At 42.8% G+C, this 21,677-nt stretch overlaps 1 long non-coding RNA gene across 2 annotated transcripts in view; it reads left to right on the top strand.

The window, feature by feature from the left end:
* Positions 1–8,202: 8,202 nt before the first annotated feature.
* The window catches only part of LOC123331773, a 59,728-nt gene continuing 46,253 nt past the window's right edge, over positions 8,203–21,677 (top strand). The window contains exons 1-2 of one of the 2 annotated variants that reach the window (XR_006640619.1): positions 8,203–8,572; positions 16,265–16,356. This is a non-coding gene — a long non-coding RNA (uncharacterized LOC123331773). The remainder of the gene's footprint in view (positions 8,573–16,264; positions 16,357–21,677) is intronic. The other variant, XR_006640620.1, reaches the window with a different exon arrangement.

Raw genomic sequence — 21,677 nt, forward strand, 5'->3', positions numbered from 1 at the left:
CACGTAACATGAAGTCCACCATCTTAACTATTTTTAAATGTACAGCTTCAGTAGTGTTAAGCATGATCACATTACGATACAACCTTTCACATCCTTATGTACTTTTGTGTGTGTGTACATCTTGGTCAGAGAAGCAAGTAGCCTCTCGCCCTGTGTAGACAGGCTTGATCTGTTGTCTCAGGCCTCAGACATGGTTGAATGGGGAATTTGGAATTAGGTGTTGGACCTGTAAGAAACCAGGGAGGCATTAACTCCGTTGGACCCACTGTGCATTAGAGGCAGACATGCCATTTTCTGGTTGTTACGAGGTGACAGGATGGGGTATTATCTTTACTATATCACTGCTTAAGTTTCAGGACACTCTGTGCAAGGGTCAAAATGGTCTCTTGTGCCCCTAATGTTTCTCCTGTGAAACTCTCAGACAGCTTGCGCCCTTTTGCTTTTATCCATCAGTGCATTGGTAAGACTCATCTGCGGGTGACAAAGCCAGAATATACACATGTAATTTCCAAAGCTCAGACCCTTTAGCTAAACTGCATCTTACTACCACCTGTTCAAAGGGACCCAATAAATGTATTTTTAGGTGCTGATGTTCAGAAATCTGCATGTTAATAGGTTCTGAAGTTAAAGAGTGTTGGCTTGTGACTCCCCTGGAAAGTAATTTTCATTGTTCGAAACCTTACCAGCCAATGAAGTAAGAGTTGTTCCTATTTTTGACATGCCAGTGATCAAATGATAGATATGAAACTGTATGAATTTTAGATCGCAACTGGTGACCTCAATTTTGCAATATCGGTAAATGATTTCTTTGTGTTCTAGAGATATTTTATTTTTATTAATCGTTTCTTTTGAAAAATTTTAAACCTAACAGAAATGTTGCTAGCGTAAGTACGATGCATTCCTGATGGCCTGTACCTAGATCCACCAGTTGTTAACATGTTGCTATGTTTGCTTTTGCTCTCATTCGACGTGTATTTTCTTTATTGAGGTGAAATGTAGATAATATAAAATTAACCAGTCTGAAGGGAACAATTCAGTGGCATTTGGTACATTCATAATATACTCATTTACATTTAGGTCCAAAGCATTTTATTTACCTCAAAATAAAACCCATATCCAGTAAGCAGTTACTCCTCATTTGCCTTCTGCCCAGCCCCTGGCAACCATGAGTCTGCTTTCTGTCTCTATGGATTTGCCTGTTTTCGATATTTCATATAAATGGAATCATACAATATGTGACCTTTTTGTGTTTGGCTTCTCAGTGTAATATGCTCGGGCTTCATATACAAGATAGTGTGTATCACCACTTCTACCGCAGACACTTTTCACTCACTTAACATCCTCCTGCTCCCACTTCACTCTACAAACAGACTGGATAGGAACTTGTGGTCTTGAAACTGAGCCAGACTCTGTGGGGCCTTCCTGGCAACATACCCTCCATGTCTGCTACCTCTTGTTTGTAAAAAGGATTTAGCCTCTTAGACCTTCCCCACGTTCCAAAGAGTATATTTAATCAGAGAAGTGAGAAAAGACAGAAACAACAACAATAGCAGTCAAGCAAGACAAAATTACAGTAGTTTAACCATAAAATAAAATCGAAGACTTTTAGTTCCTCCTTAAGGGTTATAGATGATATCCTGAGCCATACCTTGAATTGTTTTTGAGGATACTAGAACCCTTCCAAGTGTCAGAAAGTAACTGCATTCTGCCCACAAACATGTAGACCCCAGACTGGTAGGAACCAGAAGGTTGATAATATTAACTTCCAATATACCACCCAGTGACCTCACCACAACCAATTCGAAGAATGTCCACGAGCTGATCATGCACCCTACAACCTTCAAACCTAATAATGTTGCCTTTAAAAACCCTTCCCTGAAAGCCATCAGGGGGTTCAGGTCTTTTGAGCATGAGCTACCCATTCTCCTTGCTTGGCCCTGCAATAAACACTGTCCTTTCCTTCACCGAACCCCATGTCAGTAGATTGATTTTGCTGCAAGGCAGGCAAGCAAACCCAAGTTTGGCTCAGTAACCATCTCTTAAGTCCTGTCCCATAGTTTTGTTCTTTTATTTTAAATCAAGTGCTCTTTGGGGAAAGGGTGGCTGTTTATTCAAGTGTATGTGTGTCGTATCCCATAGACTTATTTCATAGTTTAAATGGACATAAAGAAGAAAATACCCAAAGATAATCACACTAAATAGCTATATCACTCTGGATATGTCACTTAATCTCTCTTACACTTAGTTTCTCCACAACGAGACTGGATCCAAGCCCTAAGAGTCATTGTAATGAAAATTGTATGAGTCTATTCCCCAGACATTCTGGCTTATTTGTTCCTTAATCTGTTATTCCAGGGAGCTACTTTTTCTCTGTGGTATATTAGAGTAAAACTGATATCGATGAACCACTGGGTGTGTGAACCTGGACGTTATAAACTATAGCTTGAATGAGTTTACAATTCAATTGGAGCTAAGAAATAGATGAGCATGTGACAACAGGGGTATTTATAACCAGAGGACAAATCTTGTTAAGAGGGATTCAAAATTCATTGTTGCACAACATACATACCCTGTAGAGAAACTGGTAAAAGTGCCAACAAGAAATATCAGTCTGTCCTCGTCTTCACATGTCACAGCCCTCTTTGATTTGACCAGTCATCTGTGGGTCAAATGGCTACAGGATGCTTCTGGAAAGCAAGTGGCATTTTAAAATTAAAGCTTACCTAGCTGGTACACCAGACAGAACATTCTCTCTTGAATTTTCGTGCTCAATTTGTTTTTATTTGTTCCAAACTTTTATTATAAAACTTTTCAAACACACAGCAAAATGGAAAGAATTTTACAGTAAACCTCTATATACCTACCTCCTAGGATCTACTGTCAACATTTTACTGTACTTGTTTTATTATATATTTATCCATCCTTCTATCCATTCATTGATCCATCTTTTTTTTGGGAAGGATTTTGAAGTAAATTACAGATGTCCTTATGCATGTCATTAGAATTTTAGGCTTTGTTTATCAGCTTTTCTTTTGATGTAAAATGTAGATACAATGAAATATGTAAATCTTAAAGTATGCATTCATTGAGTTTTGACAGCTGCACACAACTGGTTAATCCAAAATCCTATTAAAGCAGATAATGTGTCATTTGTTTTTTATTTAATTTTTATTATAAATATGTTGTTTTTAAAAATGTGATAGCATAACTAGTTAAACTGAAAGACTACAGTCACCTGCCCCTTCCTCTCCATCTCCCCTTTCTGCTTCTCAAAGGCAACTACTTTCAAATCTTTTGCCTACTTCTGGGAATTCTTTCTATATCCCTGTATAGAATGTTATTCTATTTCTTACGTTTTCAATTTTAGAATTATCTCTTGGTTAGCTACTATGGAAGAATAGGATTTAGCTACCTGAAACAATTCCTTAAACATATACTTTTTCTTCCCTCCACCCCCAATATATTTATAGCATGTATTTGGTTAAATTAATATGCAGTGTTTATATTATTTCAACTATGTAAATATTGTTCATAGTAGACAGTAGATATGATCACTTTCTATATCGAAACTTTGTTTTTTCCTAAATAACTAATCACCTGTTTTTTTGGTTGCTTTTAAAATATTGGTGGTGGTGTTGTTCAGTCACTAAGTCATGTCTGACCCTTTGTGACCCCATGGAGTGCAGCACTCCAGGCTTCCCCATCCTTCGTTATCTCCCAGAGTTTGTTCAATTCATGAGCATTGAGTCGGTGATACCATCCAACCAGCTTATCCTCTGTCGTCCCCTTCTCCTCTGTCTTTCAATCTTTCCCAGCATCAGGGTCTTTTTCAATGAGTTGGCTCTTCGCATGGAGCAGCAAAAGTATTGGAGATTCAGCATCAGTCCTTCCAATGAATATTGAGTTGATTTCCTTTAGGATTGACTGGTTTGATCTTGCAGTCCAAGGGACTCTCAAGAGTCTTCTCCAGCACCACAGTTCAAAAGCATCAATTCTTATGCACTCAGCCCTCTTTATGGTTCAACTCTCACATCTGTACATGACTCCTGGTACAACCATAGCTTTGACTGTATGGACCTTTGTTGGCAAAGTGATGCCTTTGCTTTTTAATACTGTCTGGGTGTCTAGGTTTGTCATAGCTTTCCTTCCAAGGGGCAAGCCTCTTTTAATTTCATGGCTGCGGTCATCATCCATAGTGACTTTTTGGGAGCCCAAGAAAATAAAAAATCTGTCACTGTTCCACTTTTCCCCCATTGATTTGCCACGAAGTGATGGGACCAGATGCCATGATCTTTGTTTTTTTAAGGTTGAGTTTGAAGCCAACTTTTTCACTCTCCTCTTTCATCCTCATCAAGAGGCTCTTTAGTTCCTCTTCACTTTCTGCCATTAGAGCGGTATTATCTCCATATCTGAGGTTGTTGATGTTTCTCCTGGCAATCTTGAATCCAGCTTGTGAATCATCTAGCCTGGCATTTCGCATGATGTATTCTGTGTAGACGTTAAATAAGCAGAGTGACAATATACAGCATTGTTGTACTCCTTTCCCAATTTTGAACCAGTCTGTTGTTCCATGTCCAGTTCTAACTATTGCTTCTTGGCCTGCATACAGGTTTCTCAGGAAGCAGGTAAGGTGGTCTGGTATATTCATCTCTTGAAGAAATTTCCATAGTTTGTTGTGATCCACACAGTCAAAAGCTTTAGTGTTGTCAATGAAGCAGAAGTAGACGTTTCTCTGCAATTCCCTTGCTTTTTCTGTGATGTTGGCAATGTGATCTCTGGTTCCTCTCTGCCTTTTCTAAATCCAGCTTGTACATCTGGAATGTGTCTCCCATCAGTTCATCTCTAAGCTCTCTAAGAAACTTTCAAAATCTTTTCAATGTGGTTTAACATGTTAAATAGTGCACCAGTTCCATTTTCTCTTGGAGGCATCCTTCCAATCTTTACTATTTGTTTCCTAGGCCCTGAGGGCTGCCCTGAGGACTACCTCCTCTGGCCTGTGTTGGATTTCTTATTTCTGGATCCTACATCTTCTTCATGGTTTCATCCCTCCTTTTGATGAAACACATCCTGCAGTAGTTTCTTGAACAGGTAAACTCTGAAAGTCAAGTCTTTTTATAGCTCGCCTATCTAAAAGTGGGTTTTTTCTGATAGCTCAGTTGGTAAAGAATCCGCCTGCAATGCTGGAGACCCCAGTTCAACTCCTGGGTCAGAAATATCCCCTGCAGACGGAAAAGGCTACCCACTCCAGTATTCTGGCCTGGAGAATTCCATGGACTGTATAGTCCACGGGGTCACAAAAAGTTGAACATGACTGAGCAACTTTCGCTTTAACAGATCTAAAAGTATTTTGATTCTAGCATCATATTCAAGTGATCATTTGTCTATCAGTTCAGTTTAGTTCAGTCACTCAGTCGTGTCTGACTCTTTGCGACCCCATGAATCGCAGCACGCCAGGCCTCCCTGTCCATCACCAACTCCCTGAGTTCACTCAAACTCATGTCCATCGAGTCGGTGATGCCATCTAGCCATCTCATCCTCTGTCGTCCCCTTCTTCTGCCCTCAGTCTTTCCCAGCATCAGGGTCTTTTCTAGTGAGTCAGCTCTTCACATCAGTTGACCAAAGTATTGGAACTTCAGCTTCAGCATTAGTCCTTCCAATCAATATTCAGGGTTGATTTCCTTGCAGTCCAAGAGACTCTCAAGAGTTGTCTTGAACACCACAGTTCAAAAGATTTTAAAAATATTTATTTATTTGGCTGTGCTGGGCCTTAGTTGCAGCATGTGGGATCTAGTTCCCTGACCAGGGATGGAACCTAAGCCCCCTGCATTGGGAGCACAGAGTCTTAGCTACTGGACCACCAGGGAAGTCCCAGATTTTTGGTGTTTAGAAATATCTTTATTTGGCCTCCAGTCATTTCTTTTAGGCAGAGCCAGGGCAGGGTAGGGGGAGGAGTTCAGTTACTCACAGTGTTAAAAGTTCACACTGCCATCAAATGAAACAAAATCAGGATAAAGTGAGACCTTGATTAATACATCTTCCAGCAACAAGGCAGCTGGAAACAGAGTGAAGTGGAGACTTGTCAGAGTGCTCTTTTGACTCTGCCTATGGCAGGCAGCAGGAGAAATGTGACAGCACCCCTCAGATTCCTCCACGACCAGCTGGGAACCTGGTGTAGTTGGGAACAAGACTGTACTGTGCTGAACCAGGTGACCCAGTCATCTGGGAGTGGGAAAGAACCGTATTTTGCTTCACGTGGAAAGGAAGAAATAGCAGTTTCCTGCCAAGCTCTAGTGGGACTTCAGTACTGCATGACTTTTGTGTCTCTACTTTATCTGCTCAGTGGCCAGACTTCTAGGCACTGAGCCATGGCTGACAAGAGCTCGTGGTCAAAGTTTGGAGATTTGAGACTTCTTTTTTCTATAATGTCCTAGATGGGCGTCTCATCTTGCCATCTTATGGTACTGCTGCCACCTAGCGTTAACCAGAAGAAAGCTCCTTACACCAGCCAGGAGCAATAAGACCATTTCCCCTTGAGCTACGAGTCGTTCAGTCGTGTCCGACTCTGCGACCCCGTGGACTGTAGCCCTTCAGGCTCCTCCGTCCATGGGATTTTCCAGGCAAGAGTGCTGGAGTGGATTCCCAGTAAGACCATAGAATAAAGCAAAAGCCGCCTTTTTCTAACCCCTTCAGCCTGACTCTCCTCCATTCTCAGGAATCTATAAATAGGAATTTCTGTGTGAAATCAGGGCACTAGCAGAGTTCTTAAAATCATAGGGGGAAAAGGTGAGGTTTAGCCAGATTGATCCTGTTCCAAAATAATTTCTTCAGCCATCTAAGGCCTATGAGTTCCTAATGAAAGCTGTGAGGTTTGTTTTGGTTCGCTGAGTGTTTTCCTAGTAGTGACCTGGGGCAAGTGTTAAAACTAAAGATTATGTCAACTTGAGTATACATTCTTAATTCTTACCTCTAGGGCAGTGCTATCCAGCAGAAATATTATGCAAGCCACATACATGATTTTAAATTTTCTAGTTACCACATATTAAAAAATAAATAGAAACATGAAATTAATTTTAATAATACATTCGTATTATTTAAATAACATATTTTATTTTAATGTATTTAAAATAGACTATTTTACTTCAGTTCAGTTCAGTAACTCAGTCATGTCCGACTCTTTGCGACCCCATGGACTACAGCACACCAGGCCTCCCTGTCCATCACCAACTCCCAGAGCTTGCCCAAACTCATGTCCATTGAGTCAGTGATACCATCCAACTATCTCATCCTCTGTCATCCCCTTCTTCTCCTGCCTTCAGTCTTTGCCAGCATCAAGGTCTTTTCCAACGAGTCAGTTCTTTGCATCAGGTGAGCAAAGTATTGGAGTTTCAGCTTCAGCATCAGTCCTTCCAATAAATATTCAGGACTCATTTCCTTTAGGATGGACTGGTTGGATCTCCTTGCTGTCCAAGGAACTCTCCAGAGTCTTCTCCAACACCACTGTTCAAAAGCATCGATTCTTTAACGCTCAGCTTTCTTTATAGTCCAACTCTCACATCCGTACATGACTACTGGAAATAATGGGATTAACTGGTTCTTATTTGGAAGACCTAATGGGTTCACCCGTAATGGCACTCAGCATGACATCGGGGGGGGGGGGGGCAGACCTGTGCTATGACAGCTGAGACTAAGCCAGTGAGATGTTTCTCTTAGAGCCAGGGCCCGCTCCTCCCAGGGGGTGACTCTGGGTTTATGACCAGCAGGGGTGGCCTGTCTGTATTGTATTTGTGGTATCTGGTGGAAGTGTCCCCGCTACAAACCTGACCCCAGCAATATCACAGAAGAGGGGCTGGCCAAGATTGTCTGGGTCATGCAGGGTGTGTTGGAGAGGAGTGCATGGTCAGGCCCCCCCAAGATGCCTGTTGTCTTGCTGTCTGTCTCTGCCCTGCCCGAGCAGTCCCTGCTGCACCTGCACCCTACTCACACGACTCACCTTCCTAGTACTTTCCCCAGACCCCAGCTGGTGATTATTCCTATCAAAAGGGTTATGAGGAGAGGGCCCCCCTACTGGTTTCCCTGGTAACTAATGAGCCCACCTGATGTCAATTTTGGCTTTAATGGGCACCCTCCCCCTCTGCTGAGGAGTGAGGCCTACCACCATGCCCTGCCTCCAATCAGCCCACACAGTGGGGTGTTCCCCCAGGGCCTCGCTTCAGACAGGTAGGCTCCCCCATCCATTAAACCATGATGTCTCCATCTGCACTCTGGGCTCTTTCTTTGATCTTGAAGCTGGGTACTTTTAGGGTATAGGCCTGCGAGGTGCAGCCCAACACCGCCCAAAAGCCCTCCCATTCCATCCCCACGCCTAGCTTGTAAAACATCCTTTGGTTCATACTTCCCCTGTTTGTGAAATCAGTATGTTTAGGCGCTTCCTTTTTTTTTTTCAGAAGAGCTGCAACAAGTCCCTGTGAGGGTTCAGAAGGCAGCTCCTCAGCAGCCACACCCCTTCGAACATGTACATTGTTCCATGTACAGTTCTCATTGTTGCTTCTTGACCTGGTTCCTTAGGAGACAGGTAAGGTGGTTTGGTATTCCCATGTCTTCAAGAATTTTCCAGTCTGTTGTGATCCACACAGTTAAAGGCTTTAGCATAGTCAATGAAGCAGGTGTTTTTCTAGAATTCCCTTGCTTTCTCTATGATCCAACGGATGTTGGCAATTTGATCTCTGGTTCTTCTGCCTTTTCTGAATCCAGCTTGCACATCTGGAATTCTCAGTTCAAATACTGCTGAAGCCTAGCTTGAAGGATCTTGAGCATAACCTTACTAGCACGTGAAATAAGCACAATTATACAGGAGTTTGAACATTCTTTGGCATTGCCCTTCTTTGCAATTGGAATGAAAACTGACCTTTTCCGGTCCTGTGGCCACTGCTGAGCTTTCCAAATTTGCTGACATATTGAGTGCAGCACTTTAACAGCATCACCTTTTAGGATTTTCACTAGCTCAGCTGGAATTCCATCACCTCCACTAGCTTTATTCATAGTGATGCTTCTTTCCTAAGGCATATGTGATTTCACACTCCAAGATATCTGGCTCTTAGGTGAGTGACCACACCATTGTGGTTATCTGGCCAGTTAAGACCCTTTTTGTACAATTCTTCTGTGTATTCTTGCCAGCTCTTGTTAATCTCTTCTGCTTCTGTTAGTTCCTTACCGTTTTTTTTTTTCCTTTATAGTGCCCATTCTTGCGTGAAATGTTCCCTTGATATCTCCAATTTTCTTGAAGAGATGTCTAGTCTTTAATTTCTCTTGTTTTCCTCTACTACTTTGCATTGTTCATTTAAGAAGACCTTCTTATCTATTCTTGTTCTTCTCTGGAACTGTATCACCATGTGATACACTTAAATTAAGCATGGCCTTTGACCTCTTCATAGGCACAGGGCACCATGGGACCTCTAAGGAGGAGTGTCCATCTCAACCAGCAAGCATGGGCAGGGAAGGAGGAAGACTTTCTGAAAGAAGGGACATGAGCCTCAGCTGTATCCTAAAGGGAGAGGAGGCCAAGAGGTGGAGGAATGGTATTCCAGGTCCAGGAAACAGGAGGAGCAAGGCCTGAAGGCTCCAGTATGCAAGAATTTAAGAAGCGCTATATTTCAGTCAGAGCATCAACAGACATAGAGAAGGTTAGAGAAGAAGTTGGAGAAGGAAATGGCAACCCACTCCAGTATTCTTGCCTAGAGAATCCCACGGACAGAGGAGCCTGGTAGGCTGCTGTCCATAGGGTCGCACAGAGTTGGACACGACTAACATGACTTAGAATGCATGCATGCATTGGAGAAGGACCTGGCAACCCATTCCAGTATTCTTGCCTGGAGAATCCCAGGGACAGAGGAACCTGGTGGGCTGCCGTCTATGGGGCCTCACAGAGTTGGACACGACTGCAGTGACTTAGCAGCAGAAGCAGAGGAAACGTTTGAGACTCGGAGTCTGTGTCACCGAGGGTGTCATATGCTCTCTTCTCAAGCTTGGGCTTTATCCTTAAGGCAACTGGAAGCCATGGAAAGACTTTCAGACAATGTGACAGGAGCAGATATATCACATGGACCATCAGTTAATGCAGATGGGAGAGGAGGCTTTGCCAGTAGTCCAGGTAGAGGGGGTGGTGAACTCCGGAAATGGGGGCCATTGGAGGACAGATAGAAATGGAGAAACAGTCACGTGATAAAATCTACGGGACTCCAGGGCTAAATGGAGTGGGGCCTGAGAGATGGTGATGTGGAGGCTGGTTCTCTAAGGGATTGTGTGCTTGGTGGCATCTCCATCTGGGACACGGGAGGATTTAAGTGGAGCAGCCCCGAAGGGAAGGAGATGTGCTCAAGCTGAGTCTTAGTAGTGAGAGGCTGGAGATGATGTCCCCCTTGATGAAATAAATTTCCATATTCTTTTAAAGAAAGCAGCCAGTGTAGATCACACTTCAGAAACATTTCTTTCTTTGTTTTTTAAATAAAAGTGTTAAAATGAAAGATTTGGGCACCCAAGGGATCTAGCTTCAATTTTTCAGAAATTATGGAATGTAAGTTTCCTCATTGCCTAAGAAGTCTGGTGAGGTATTGTTGTGCTGTAAATATGCCTGCACATGGAGTGAATTCCATTAGATGGGCAGCACGTCCATCGATTGTTTCTAAGACTCTTTGGTACTTTCTGAGTCTTTTATGCATCTGAATCTCTATAAAACTGTTTTGGAGACGCTTTGGCCTTAGCTCAGCTTTTCAATGACTTGCTTGAGGGCAGAGGTGAATGCAGTCATCTTCTTATAGAACACAAGTGGATTTCCTAGAAAAAGAGCAGCAGGGAACACCATGAACAGAATTGCCGCACGCTCTTGGGACAATCTATTCACCACCCAGGTCACTTGAGCAAAGAAACCCAAATCCACATCCAGAAAGTGAAGAGAGAGGGAATATCAGAATTCTCAGAGCCTCTTAGTGCTTTTGCTACTTGAGTCCACCTCAATCTTCACCACAAACCACTGGGTAATGAAAATGGAATTTACACACGTCTTTTCACAATACTGTGGGATGTAGAAATTCTAAATGAATTTGTTAGCATCCTTATCGGTGGTTTTTTACATTTGGTGACCTTCAGTGAGATGTTTGAAAAGTCTGTCAACCTCTTGGACTTACTCCCAGCATGAACCCCCAAATCGACCCAGCAGGACGTGTACCACATGTGGAGCACATGCAGACTCCCTGCTTGTGGTTTTCTTTTGTTCGGTTACCTGAAGTGTAACTAGAATTCAAAGAGTAAGGTCCCGTGTAACTGTCACTCGGGTGTACTGAGGACTTAGTAAGTGCTAGCCACTGTTGTAAGTCCTTTGCAAACTCATTTACACTCCCGCACAATCCCATTTCACAGATGAGAGTGCGGCGGCATACAGAGGGTCAGTGAGTTGTCCAGAGCCACAGCCGAGAGGTGGAAGAACTGAGATTCAAATGCAGAACTCTGGAGCCTGCATTTTTTTAATAACTCTTTTTATATTTATTTGGCGGCACCAGGACTTAGTTGTGGCCCTTGAAATCTTGGATCTTAGTTTCCTCAGGTGAGATCTAGTTCCCCCACTGGGGATTGGCCCCCTGCACTGAGAGTGTGGAGTCTAAGCCCCTGGACCACCAGGGAAGTCCGGCCCCCATTTGTTTTGGACACATGCCCTAGGCGTTGGGCTGCTCACCCAGAGTGAAGTCTACATCAGGCCAAATACAAATACAGACAGACCCTGAGAATGGGGCTTTTAAGGGAGCTGTCAGCTCAAATAGTAACCCTTGAGAATATGGCATTTGTAGAACTCCAAACCTCTTCTGCCCATCCTGTGGTGGTTTGTTTGCTGGTTTTCACAGCTGCTGTAGGTGCAAGGCTGTTGGTTTTCAAGGTTATCAAAAAACAGGGAAGAAGGGGATGGACAAGTTAAAATACCACAAATCTTGCTGATCTTAAGGAGATTGAGCCACTTTTCTTGAAAAAAAACATTTTTCATGATTGTTCTAAAACTTTGGTTAATTTCCAGCGTTCAGAAAAACTTGACATTTTTTTTTTAATCAGTGTATTTGTTGGTCCTCCGCATTTTTTTAGGCATTCTCTTCACCCTTTCAGAAGTGCTTCCCTCTTATTCAGTTTTTTAGTTAATATTTTTTACAGTTCTTTGCCTAAATTTCTTGTCTCATTCTTAAACTACATGAAAAGAGTAATCATAGTTATTTTAAAGCTTGTATCTTATACCTTGAGCTGTAATGACTATGATCTGTTAATTACCATTAATATACCATTACTAGATGCAGAAGCCAAGAATTTCTTTACTTTTATTAAAATATAGTGTTGTCAAAATGTTGAGTTGCATCATTCCTAGTAATCTGAATGGTGTACTAGAAAGTTGACCTCCTCAAATGTCTTTTCCTTAGGTGATGGATGACAGTTTAAGGTTAAATAATCTCCAGAATGCTTACCTGATTCAACGTCTTATTCTCTGCATCAGTTCTGTTCAGTTGCTCAGTCGTGTCTGACTCTTTGCGACCCCATGGACTGCAACACAGTAGGCCTCCTTGCCCATCACCAACTCCCAGAGTATACTCAAACTCATCCATCGAGTTGGTGATGCCATCCAACCATCTCATCCTCTGTTGTCCCCTTCTCCTCCCACCTTCAATCTTTCCCAGGATCAGGGTCTTTTCCAATGAGTCGGTTCTTTGCATCAGGTGGCCAAAATATTGGAGTTTCAGCTTCAGCATCAGTCCTTCCAATGAATATTCAGGACTGATTTCCTTTAGGATTGATTGGTTGGATCTCCTTGCTGTCCAAGGAACATCCCAGAGTCTTCTCCAACACCATGGTTCAAAAGCATCAATTCTTTGGCACTCAGCTTTCTTTATAGTCCAACTCTCACATCCATACATGACCACTGGAAAAACCATAGCTCTGACTAGATGGACCTTTGTTGGCTAAGTAATGTCTCTGCTTTTTAATATACTATGCAGGTTCGTCACAGCTTTTAAGTTTAATCAGGTCCCACTTGTTTACTTTCTTTTGCCCACTTTTGAATTAATGTCTTTATTAACCCTTTTAATTTTAACCATGTGTAATTACATTTCAGGTTGTCTTTTATAAGCAGCACATAATCATTTTGTTTTTAGCCGAATCTGAGCAAGACTTTATTACAGAGTGTAAAGCATTTACAATTAGCATAAGAATTGATGCATTTGTTCCTATTTCTGGAATCTATGTCATACTGTCTTTTTGGCTCATTTGCTATATTTTCTACATTTTCTTGTCACTTGCATTGTTTTCTTTTCTTTGGTGATAATTTGAAAGGTGGTTCTTAATTCTAGTAGTGATTGCCTTTAAGTTCATTAGGTGTAACCCTTAAACTATGCTTCAGTTGTCAAAATGAAGAGCAAATGAGTAATTTTTTTATATCACCCATTTAAGAATTGATAGGCTTTATTTTTGGTTGTCTTGTTTTGCTTTTACATCCCCAAATTCTCATATTTACTAATGTGGTCTAGGGTCATAAACCTTCTCCATCCATGGGATTCTCCAGGCAAGAATACTGGAGTGGGTTGCCATTTCCTTCTCCAGGAGATCTTCCCAAACCAGGGATCAAACCCAGGTCTGTGCATTGCAAGCAGACTCCTTACTCTCTGAGCCACCAGGGAAGTCAATTTATTATATAAATGTTCTTTTTTAAGATTTGGCTTTGGATTTTGCATTCAATTTAGTAATCATATTTCCAACAATTATTTTCATTAAACTAAATATTTAATTGACTTTCTACTTTGCTGCGAACTTTTTATGATGTGGTACAATGTCTTCCACTATAGCTTGCAAGTAAGAATTACCTGGAGATTTTTTTTCTACATTCACATTCCCTGACTCTACCTCCCATGTAGATATTCTAATTGTATGCATCTAGCACAGCCTTTGCATGACCCTTCTCTGGCTTCAGCCTTATTGTACTCTGACAATTGTAGCCTGAATTGCTGCAGGGGAAGTTGTGAGAGAAAGGGTAGGGGAGGAGGGAAAGGGAGGACTTTCAGAAAGGGTTTCCTGGGAGGAGGAAGAATTCCTACTTTTCCAATAAGTCCAGAAGATGCTGAAAGCTTCTCTTTACGGTCACCCCCACCACCTTATCTCCAATCCCCAGTTAAGAACTGAAGATTGAGAAAAAGGTTTGAGAACTGATTTTGAAACAGGAGGGTAGGGGGCAGGGCACAACCTTTAAAAGAATGACAGAGCCCAAGAACATGACATAAACTGATTAAAAACCAACTAGGTGCAAGATGGTGGATAAGTTGACTTCCAGTCGGCTTTGAGCCTCAGTATAAGCTTGTTGTAACACATCAGCATGGTCAACTACATACCCACAGGCACCATGAGAGTTCCAGGGCCCACCAGAAAGACAAAAAGTGAGCAGTGGTCCAATTCCTAGAAATCCCCACCCTTCCCCAAAATAGCTGGAATATTCCTCATACTCATTCAGTTTAGTTCAGTTCAGTGACTCTTTGCGACCCCATGGCCTGCAGCACACCAGCCTTCCCTGTCCATCACATTAGACTGTGAAACTCAGTTCAGTTCAGTCACTCAGACGTGTCCAACTCGTTGTGACCCCATGGACTGCAGACCGCCAGGCCTTCCTGTCCATGACCAACTCCTGGAGCTTACTCAAACTCGTGTCCATCGAGTTTGGTGATGCCATCCAACCATCTCATCCTATGTTGTCCCCTCTCCTCCCACCTTCAGTTTTTCCCAGCATCAGGGTCTTTTCCAGTGAGTCGGTTCTTTGCATCTAGTGGCCAAAGTATTGGAGCTTCAGCATCAGTCCTTCCAATGAATATTCAGGACTTATTTCCTTTAGGATGGACTGGTTGGCTCTCCTGGCTGTCCAAGGGACTCTCACAGTCTTCTCCAACACCACAGTTCAAAAGCATCAGTTCTTTGGCACTCAGCCTTCTTCACAGTCCAACTCTCACATCCATACATGACCACAGGAACTAGCCATAAAAGAGTAGGAAATCCTGCCATTTGTGACAACCTTGACAGCACTACGCTAAGTGAAATAAGTCAGATAAAGACAAATACTGTGTCATCTTACATTAGAATCTAACAAAAGAGCGGACTGCAGAGAAACAGAGAGCAGAATGGCGGTTGCCAGGAGCTTTTAGGAGAGGGGTGGCAGGAGGAGAAATAGGGAGACATACAGCGTGCTGACTATAGTTAACAAAACTGTATTATATACTAGAAAGTTGCTAGAAGAGTAAAGCTTAAATGTTTCTCACCACAAACAAACATACACACACAAGCTGACTATGTGAGGGGATAGGTGTGTTAACTAACCTTACTGTGGTAATCATTTTACAATATCTACATGTACAAAATCACATTGTTCACCTTAAACCGGGGTCCCCAATCCCCAGCATCTAATGCCTGAAGGTATGAGGTGGAACTGATGTAATAATAATAGAAATAAAGTGCACAATAAATGTATGTGTTTGAATCATCCTGAAACCATCTCCCCACCCCGACTCTGGTCCATGGAAAATTTTTTTTTCCATGAAACCAGTCCCTGGTGCCAAAAAGGTTGGGGAGTGCTGCCCTAAACACATACAAGGCTACAGGTCAATTATAGCTCAATGAAACTGAGGTGGGGGAGGGAAAGATGCAAAAAGTGCAATAAAACAAGCTTTAGATTATTAAAGAGATTTTTCAGAAAAGCAAAAATTCTGAGTAGAAACAAATCATTCTCATTCTGTGAAATCCTTTCTTCTAGCCCTGTTTTATTAATCAGGATTCTTGGCGCACAAACTGCCACTGGCAACCTGGAGCAAAAGTTAATTTGTTGCAAGGTTTTTTGAGACTAAAATGTTTGGAAAAGTCTGTTTAGCACCAGAGTGCTGTGATAAATAACCTTTCACTAGTCTTCATATTCTTATATCACTCAGGATCCAAACACGTGGGAGAGGGCATTCCATGGTCTAGCCTAGGTCACCTGCCCACATCAGGGTGAGGAAGCAGGCCCATTAACTTCCACCAGAGGCAATACCACATTTCTCCAAGACAGGGCATCGTGGGACAAAGGTGAGCCCTCACAGTAGTTAGGGTGCGATTAGCAAGAGGGATTAAATCCTATTGACCCGAAATGTGAAGTCACCATTCTGTCTCTTCAGTTGGTAACTTTGCTTTTTTTTTTTTTTTTTTTTTTTTTTTTTATTTTTGGCCACAGCCTGCAGTATTTAAGACCTGAGTTACCCAAACAGGAATTGAACCAAAGCCTCCCTGCATTGGAAGGCAGAGTCTTAACCACTGGACCACCGGGTAAGTCCTGATAACTTTGCTTCTGAAGTATCTTCTCCATCATTCCTCTCTTACTCATTTATCTCCCTGAAATGAAGCCTCTCTCCTTCCATTCCCAACTTTCTCACTCAAATCACCAATGGAGCTAGCTATCAGAAACCCGTTCCCATGGATGGTTCCCAGGCCTTATCTTTCTAGATAATCTGAGTTCCCCTAAAAGTAGAACCTGAGGCAAGAATTCGAGTGTAAGTGGTTTGTTTGCAAGGAGATCCCAGGAAATACAGGTAAAGGAGTGAAGAAGTGAGAAGGCAAGGGAAGAAAGTCAACACAGAGTGTGTTATTAAACAAGTCAGTGTGGTGTGCAACCAGAACTGAATCCTGTTCCAGGGAACTCTGGGAAGTGGTGTAGAATCTGAATCTCAGAGTTACATTGCTCAAGGGGCAAGGTAGCTGAAATAGTTGTACACCAGCTTCCGGCAACCATCAGCTGATGGCTATTTGAGGGGAAGTGGCATGTCTTAATTCCCTGGCACTTCCAGCCCTCCATGTCGATGGACAGAGCAGTTTCTAGAAACCAGAGAAAGACCAGAATCAAAGAGATGCTGGTTCTGGCGGTTGGAAACCTGGCTGCATACACTGGTAAGAGCTGAGGAAATGCAGGCTTGGCACCGACAGCATTTATTAGACATTTCTGTTTGTTATTTCACATTGCTCATGACCCCTCTTGAAACCCCTCCTTCACTTGGATACTGGAATACACCACCCCACTCCTTTTCTGCCCTCTTCTCTTGCCACTTACTCCCTTTCTTCTTCATTGGTTACTTGGCCTTTTTTCCTATGCTTAGATGCTGGTAACAAGCCAGCTGTTGTCTTCTCATCCCACACAATTTCCTCACCGTCCTCAACATATCCTTTCCATGAAGCCCATCTATAGACTGACTGGTCTAGATGAATGTTTCTAGCCCTGCTCTCCTTGTGGAGTCCACATCCAGCAGCTTAAAAATATCTCCACTCGGATCTCCCATGAGCACCTTAACCCCAATGGGTCCAAAACTCACCTCTCCAAATCTGATCACCTCTCTAAATCTCTCTCTCCCCTGAGTGCCCTCACTCAAAATAGCCAGCACCATCTATCCAGTTTCCCAAGCCACAGACTTGGGACCATCTTTCCCTCGCTCTTCCCTCTCCTCACCCCTGATGCCTAATTGATCACAAAGTCTTAGCCATCCTAACTTCTAATCTTCTCTTTTCTGTGCTCTCTACCTTTAAGCACCACAGTCTAGGTATAGAAGGGACTTCCAGCTCTCTCCCCAACATGCTGTTGGCTCATTTGGTCTCATTGCAGCCCCTGAATCTTTGTTGACTTCATTCCTGCCTCTTTGGTTTGGAAAGACCTCAGCTTCCCTGGCTCACCTCAACGTGTTTGCTGTAGCCTTTGAGTTGAACTTATCCTGCAGATCTTCCCAGTCTTGATAGGATTCTGAATTCGTTGGGATAAAGTTTGGTTTGGGTGGACTCCGGGAGTTGGTGATGGACAGGGAGGCCTGGTGTGGTGTGGTTCATGGGGTTGCAAAGAGTTGGACACGACTGAGCGACTGAACTGAACTGAACTGAACTGAACTTTGGTTGTAAGTTATCAAAATCCAGAATAATTGGGCCTTAAATAAGCTGGAAGTGTATTCATTTCTTATATTAAAAAAAAAAAAGTCTCCAAAGGAAATCAGTCCAGGGCTGGTGTGATTCCCACCCCTGCTCCCCCAACAACAGTGTTTCAGTTTCTGCTTCTGAGGGAACCCAAATGAAAACAAAAGGATAAAAACTCACTTGAAGTTTGACTGAGATATGCAGGTGACACCAACCTTATGGCAGAAAGCGAAGAAAAACTAAAGAGCCTCTTGTTGAAAGTGAAAGAGGAGAGTGAAAAAGCTGGCTTAAAACTCAACATTCAGAAAACTAAGATGATGGCATCCAGTCCCATCACTTCATGGCAAATAGATGGGGAAACAATGGAAACTGTTGAGAGACTTTATTTTGAGGGGCTCCAGAATCACTGCAGATGGTGACTGCCGCCATGAAATTAAAAGATGCTTGCTCCTTGGAAGAAAAGCTATGACCAACCTACACAGCAACCTGAAAAGCAGAGACATTACTTTGCCAACAAATGTCTGTCTAGTCAAAGCTATGGTTTTTCCAGTAGTCATGTATGGATGTGAGAATTGGAACATAAAGAAAGCTGAGCGCCAAAGAATTGATGCTTTTGAACTGTGGTTTTGGATAAGACTCTTGAGAGTCCCTTGGACTGCAAGGAGATCCAACCAGTCCATCCTAAGGAAATCAGTCCTGAATATTCATTGGAAGGACTGATGCTGAAGCTGAAGCTCCAATACTTTGGCCACCTGGTGCAAAGAACTAATTCATTGGAAAAGACCCTGATGCTGGGAAAGATTGAAGGTGGGAGGAGAAGGGGACAACAGAGGGTGAGATGGTTGGATGGCATCACGGACTCAATGGACATGAGTTTGAGTAGCTCCAGGAGTTGGTGATGGACAGGAAAGCCTGGTGTGCTGCAGTCCATGGTGTCACAAAGAATCGGACACAACTGAATGACTGAACTGAACTGAAGAATTCCCCTGAGCACAGGGCTTTAACGACTTGGTAAAATTTCAGCTGTACATAAAACTGGGGGGGGGGTAGAAGACCTGGGAAGTTTTTGGTGAGCTACTTCTCCATGTGGAACTATTACATGACACCGCTGTGAAGTAGCCTAGAAGGAGCTCTGTTCTGAGATGAATCAGAGAATGTGACTTCTTCCTTCTGGGGTTCCCTGGGACACCCCTGCCCACAATTCTTCCCAATACCACCACCACCCGGCTCTAACTTCTCAGCATCTTTCCTCCCTACTTCCCCTCAGGCCAACTTCATTCCGGAGCCCAGCTCACTGGTTTTCCCAGGGTCTTATCCCACCCAATCTTGGCCATAGTCCAAAACTCACCCATTATCCAGGGGAGGTGTCACTCAGCTGTCAGGATCAGGAGAGTTGATAGCTGAAGCACTTGAGGTGTTAAGAGTTGATAATAGCTTGCTGAGTCAACTCCTCCCAAGGAATATTTCCTTTTAAACAGGAACAGTCTTGAGTCAGTGTTTTTTCACCCCTTGGCTCAAAGACAGTGATTATCAGGTTGAGGCTGCTTATGGCCCCAGGCTACCAGGGCAGAAATTCTGACTGCTCCAAGAGCCCCACCCTCTGGCTTAGGTCCTATGACTGCTCCAAGGGCTGAGAGGGTCTCTATTCAACTGCACTTGCAATCCACACCTGCACACTGGTAGAGAACCCACTTTACAGGATTGGGGAAGGGATAATTCCAGCCTGTTGCTCAGGTAGAGGTGCCAAGGCAAGATTGAGAAACAGTGCCTAAAAATAGAAAATCATATTTTTTTTCTTTCTGGACTCCCTGCATGGCCTGCGGGATCTTAGTTTCCCAACCAATGAACAAACCTGAAACCTCTGCAATAGAGGTGCAAAGTCTTAACCACTGGACTACTAGGGAACTTCCCAAAACATGTTTTGTTGTTGGGAAAATTTCCAAATTACGTAAAAGCATAGACTACAAGTAACCACTCCAGACTTACTCAGATCCAACAACCAATGCCTTGCCATTCTTGTTTGATCAGGTACCCCCCAAACTTTTTTTGAGGAGTTTCAAGTTTTCTGTAAAGCAAATCTCAGATATTATATCCTTTTTACTTTAATATGCTTCTCAAAGGAAGGACAGAAGGAAGGAAAATGTTTTCCTTTGTTTTCCTCATATGACCACAGTGCTAATATTACAGTTAAGAAAATAATGAACAATTCATAAATACCATCTATCACTTAGTCCATGTTTAAATTTTGAGACAATTTGGAAAACTGAGGAGTACTTTATAAATAGTGGGCTTTTCTTTCTTTCTTTCTTTCTTTCTTTCTTTTTTTTTACAACATTAGAGCTGACAGAGTTACAGGAATAAATTAGGGGAGCAGAGATGGTACCCTCTTAGTTCAGTTCCGTTCAGTTCAGTCTCTCAGTCGTGTCCAACTCTTTGCGAGCCCATGAATTGAAGCACGCCAGGCCTCCCTGTTCATCACCAACTCCTGGAGTTCACTCAGACTCACGTCCATCGAGTCAGTGATGCCATCCAGCCATCTCATCCTGTCTTCCCATTTTCCTCCTGCCTCCAATCCCTCCCAGCATCAGAGTCTTTCCAATGAGTCAACTCTTCGCATGAGGTGGCCAAAGTACTGGAGTTTCAGCTTTAGCATCATTCCTTCCAAAGAAATCCCAGGGCTGATCTCCTTCAGGATGGACTGGTTGGATCTCCTTGTAGTCCAAGGGACTCTCAAGAGTCTTCTCCAACACCACAGTTCAAAAGCATCAATTCTTCAGCTCTCAGCTTTCTTCACAGTCCAACTCTCACATCCATACATGACCACTGGAAAAGCCATAGCCTTGATTAGACGGACCTTTGTTGGCAAAGTAATGTCTCTGCTTTTGAATATGCTATCTAGGTTGGTCATAACTTTCCTTCCAAGGAGTAAGCATCTTATAATTTCATGGCTGCAGTCACCATCTGCAGTGATTTTGGAGCCCAAATAAATAAAGTCTGACACTGTTTCCACTGTTTCTCCATCTATTTCCCATGAAGTGATGGGACCAGATGCCATGATCTTCGTTTTCTGAATGTTGAGCTTTAAGCCAACTTTTTCACTCTCCTCTTTCACTTTCATCAAGAGCCTTTTTAGTTCCTCTTCCCTTTCTGCCATAACCCTCTTAGACCCTCTCCATATATCCAATTGTTTCAAACTAAGGTGGTGGAATCTTGTTGAGCTGAAACAGCCAAATTTCTACTCCTTCAGTCCAGTAAAAGTAAAAGTGCTCTTCCCAGTTCAGCCCTGTGCTCCTATTCACAAGATTTTGTAAAGTACTGGAAGGTTGCTTCTAGCCACTCCAAGGGCTCATATCAGTCTCCCTCTAAAACGTGGTGAATAAGAGACTCCATGTACATTCTAAGGGGGAACATTATGGTGTCCACTTGTTTATATCAAAGGTTCCGAGGAAAAATGATGAGGTTTTGTGCATTTGTACATGAGCCATGAATTGTTCGTTAACTTTCTAAATGACCAGTCACAGTCTACTGAATTTGGAAGAACTGCCAAAGATGAAACGGCTTTTCCTGCTCAACTGGAACTAAGGGAAAGTGGTTTGGGACACAGAGTGACAAATCAGGGAAAGATAAAAATCACCGCAACTCTTAGCAGCTTGCCTAGAAAAGAGCTGGGTTTAATTTTATCTAATAGAGCTTCTCCT

The sequence above is a fragment of the Bubalus bubalis genome, chromosome X, assembly GCF_019923935.1.
Source record: "Bubalus bubalis isolate 160015118507 breed Murrah chromosome X, NDDB_SH_1, whole genome shotgun sequence".
NCBI classification, from domain to species: Eukaryota; Metazoa; Chordata; class Mammalia; order Artiodactyla; family Bovidae; genus Bubalus; species Bubalus bubalis.